Here is a 4,487-nt window from a genome sequence, read left to right on the forward strand (position 1 = left end):
CAGACCATGTTTCACGAGCCTGGAGTTTCAAGAGTTCATGAAACGCAACGGCATAAAACACGTGAGGTCAGCCCCGTTCAAACCCGCATCCAATGGTCAAACGGTGTGGGCAGTTCAAACCATCAAGCAGAGCCTGAAACACGTAAATCATGGTTCCTTGCAAACATGCCTGTCACGCATACTTCTCTGTTACAGGACAAGGCCATGCATGCTCACCGGGGTCCCGCCTGCGGAACTATTGATGAAGAGAGGCCTCAAAACCAGGCTCTCTCCATTCCATCCTGACCTTAACGATCAACGGCAGCAGTGGTATCATGATCGCACCGCAGTGTCACGCGACATATCTGTAAATGACACAGTGCATGTACTTAACCATGGTCAAGGGCCCAAGTGGCTCCCGGGCAATGTTACGAATAAGGAAGGTAACCGGGTATATATGGTTAAGCTCAAGAATGGGCAGATGTGTAGGAAACACATTGATCAAATCAAGCTAAGACACACACACTGACAAACTGGAACAGTTGGAAGAAGACACCGTGAGCTTAGACGATCAACCAACTCACAGCCAGCCATCAGAAGAACCCACTGTGGTCAACGCCCAGCCCCAAGTCGTGAGAGACTCAGAAAGCACTGGGATTGTACTGAGACAGTCAAGCAGGGAGCAAAGGTCTCCGGACCATCTGAACATATGGACTTGTGCCAAGAATGGGGGGGGGGGGGGGGCGGCGGATGATGTAATGTATGTACATAAGGTCTACCCACTACCGGGGGGGGCACTACCGTTGGAGGTCCTAGGAGCATAGGTACATTTGTGCTGGGTCCAGTATATAACCTGAACTTCACCTTTGTATCTTCACTTCTGGAAGCCATTAAAGACTGACCAGGTTACACCTGGTTACTGGCTCACAGTACGGAGTTCATTGTATCATTTCATATACTACAAAGATAGGTTGAGTAAGTTGGGCCTATACACATTAGAGTTCAGAAAAATGAGAAGCGATCTTATTGAAACATACACAATATGAGGGGGCTCGACAAGATGGCTGCAGGAAGGATATTTCCACTCATAGGGGAAACTAAAACTAGGGGATATAGTCTCAGAATAAGGGACCGCCCAATTAAAACTGAGATAAGGAGAAATTTCTTCTCTCAGAGGGTTGTAAATCTATGGAATTCTCTGCCGCAGAGAGCTGCGGAGGCTGGGTCATTGAATATATTTAAGGCGGAGATAGACAGATTTTTGAGCGATAAGGGAATAAATGGTAGGGAAGTTATACTGAGCCCATGATCAGATCAGCCATGATCTTATTAAATGATGGATCAGGCTCGAGGGGCCAGGTGGCTTACTCCTGCTCCTATTTCTTATGTTCTTATGAACCCACTGTCATCGCACATCAAATCATTATCACCATGTTGTCAGACCCTTTCGCACCTTTTTTAGCCTCCCTTTCAAATTTTGCTCACTGACCACGGGATTCACACAGCTCGGGAACCATATCTGTCAGACTGAGGCAGGACTTGAGTGGCCATTGCTCCAGCTGGTTAGTTGACAGCATGAACTGTACTATAAAAACTCCCACCTCGCAGCTGGTCACTTTCCTCAGGCAGAAGCTGTTGCTGACTGCATGCCCAGCACAGATTTAGCTTCCAGCAGGCTGCAAGTGTTTCCAGCAAAGTCGCCATCCAGTCTCACCTCGTTGTCAGATTGCTTTTCTCATCTCGACTTGACCTGTCATCTATTCCATCAGCATGGGTGGCGTTTATACTGTCTCACCTTGGTCCTCAGAATCGGACCACAATGAGCCTCAGCAGCATCAGGCACACGATCAGCAACAACAACAACACCACCACCAACCTTCTCCTCAACCACTGATGCTGCACAGGACAGAGCACCAGGGCAGGCAGGGCTGCACTGTGCTGGAGGCGATACCCCCAACACAGGATATACAGGCAGAGGATGAGCTTCCTCAATATGACTGAGCAGCGGTGGCGATGGAGGTTCAGACTATTGCGCCAGGTCACCGCAGACATTTTCACATTGCTGGACCAAGACCTTCAGCCCAGAGGAACGAGTAGCTACGCCTTACGAGTGGCTGTCCAAGTCACCACTGCACTCAAGTTCTTCTAGGGATCTGCAGCAGACATTTGCGGCATCTCGCAGGTGGCCATCCTCAATGCCCTGTTTGGCAAGTCAGCCAATTATATCAACTTTACTATTGATGAAGCAAGTGTTACTGAGTGGGAGCTTGGCTTTGCCACTCTGGCCAGTTTCCCATGGTTGCAGGCCATTGTCGACTGCACATATGTGGCCATCGGGGCACCCCATCATCACCCAGGAGTGTTTTGTCAACCGCAAGGGCTTCCAGTCCCTCAATGTGGAGCTGATCTGTAACCTTTGGCAGATCATCATGCATGTGTGCACCAAATTCCCTGGCAGCTGTCATGACTCTTTCGTGCTTTGCCAATCCACCCTCCCTCAGCTCTTCGCTCCTCCAAACAGACTTTCTGGGCTGCTGAGTTTTGGTAATGTAGAATGTGGGAGACCAACCAGGAGTGAGTTGGAGTAGTCAAATTTAGAGGTAACAAAGGCATGAATGAGGGTTTCAGCAGCAGAAGAGCTGAGGCTGGCGCGGAGGCAAGCAATGTTACGGAGGTAAAAAAAAAGCGGTTTTAGTTATGCCGCGAATATGTGTCGGGAAACTAATTTCAGGGTAAAATATGACATCATCATCATCATAGGCAATCCCTCAAAATCGAAAATGACTTGTTTCCACTCTAAAAGTGAGTTCTTAGGTGACTGAACAGTCCAATACGGGAATTACAATCTCTGTCACAGGTGAGATTGACAGTCATTGAAGGAAAGGGTGGGTGGGGAATCTGGTTTGCCGCACGCTCCTTCTGCTGCCTATGCTTGCTTTCTGCATGCTCTCGGCGATGAGAATCGAGGTGCTCAGCGACCTCCTGGATTCTCTTCCTCCACTTAGGACGGTCTTTGGCCAGGGAATCCCAGGTGTCGGTGGGGATGTTGCATTTAATCAAGGAGGCTTTGAGGGTGTCCTTGAAACGTTTCCTCTGTCCACCTAGGGCTCACTTGCGGTGCAGGAGTTCCGAGTAGAGCGCTTGGTTTGGGATTCTTGTGTCAGGCATGCGAACAATGTGGCCCGTCCAATGGAGCTGGTCGAGTGTGGTCAGTGCTTCGATGCTGGGGATGTTGGCCTGATCAAGGACACGAACGTTTTTGCGCCTGTCCTCCCAGGGGATTTGCAGGATCTTACTGAGACATCGTTGGTGGTGTTGCTCCAGCAATTTGATGTGTCTACTGTATATGGTCCACCTCTCTAAGACATACAGGAGGGCGCATATCACTGTAGCCTTGCAGACTATAAGCTTGGTGCCAGATTTGAGGGCCTGATCTTCGAAAACTCTCTTCCTCAGGCGACCGAACACTGCACTGGAGGCAGTGTTGAACCTTGTCATCGATGTCTGCCCTTGCTGATAATAGGCTCCCAAGGTACTGAAAGTGGTCCAGGTTTTCCAGGGCCACGCTGTGGATCTTGATGATTAGGGGGCAGTGCTGTGCGTGGGGTCAGGTTGGTGGAGGATTTTTACGGATGTTTAGTGCAAGGCCCATGCTTTCGTACGCCTCAGTGAAGATGTTGACTTTGACTTGGAGTTCAGTCTCTGAACGTGCACAGAGGCAAGCATCGTCCGTGTACTGTAGCTCGACGATAGAGGATGGGACAGTCTTGGATCTGGCCTGGAGATGATGAAGGTTGAACAGGTTCCCATTGGTTCTGTAGTTTAGTTCCACTCCAGCGGGATGCTTGTTGAGTGTGAGGTGGAGCATTGCAGTGAGGAAGATCAAGAAGAGGGTCAAATAATGTTAAATCCAAGGAAGGGATAGTGTTAAATCCAAGGAAGAGGCATATAAATTAGTCAGAAAAAGCAGCAAACCTGAGGACTGGGAGAAATTTAGAATTCAGCAGAGGAGGACTAAGGGTTTAATGAGGAGGGGGGAAATCATATATGAGAGGAAGCTTGCTGGGAACATAAAAACTGACTGCAAAAGCTTCTATAGAGATAGGAAGAGAAAAAGATTAGTGAAGACAAATGTAAGTCCCTTGCAGTCAGAATCAGGTGAATTTATAATGGGGAACAAAGAAATGGCAGACCAATTGAACAAATACTTTGGTTCTGTCTTCACGAAGGAAGACACAAATAACCATCAGGAAATAGTAGGGGACCAAGTGTCTAGTGAGAAGGAGGAACTAAAGGATATTCTTATTAGTCAGGAAATTGTGTTAGCGAAATTGATGGGATTGAAGGCCAATAAATCCTCGGGCCTGATAGTCTGCATCCCAGAGTACTTAAGGAAGTGGACCTAGAAATAGTGGATGCATTGGTGATCATTTTCCAACAGTCTATCGACTCTGGATCAGTTACTATGGAATGGAGGGTAGCTAATGTAACCCCACTTTTTTAAAAAG

Source organism: Pristiophorus japonicus, chromosome 3 (assembly GCF_044704955.1).
Source record: "Pristiophorus japonicus isolate sPriJap1 chromosome 3, sPriJap1.hap1, whole genome shotgun sequence".
Classification (NCBI taxonomy): Eukaryota; Metazoa; Chordata; class Chondrichthyes; family Pristiophoridae; genus Pristiophorus; species Pristiophorus japonicus.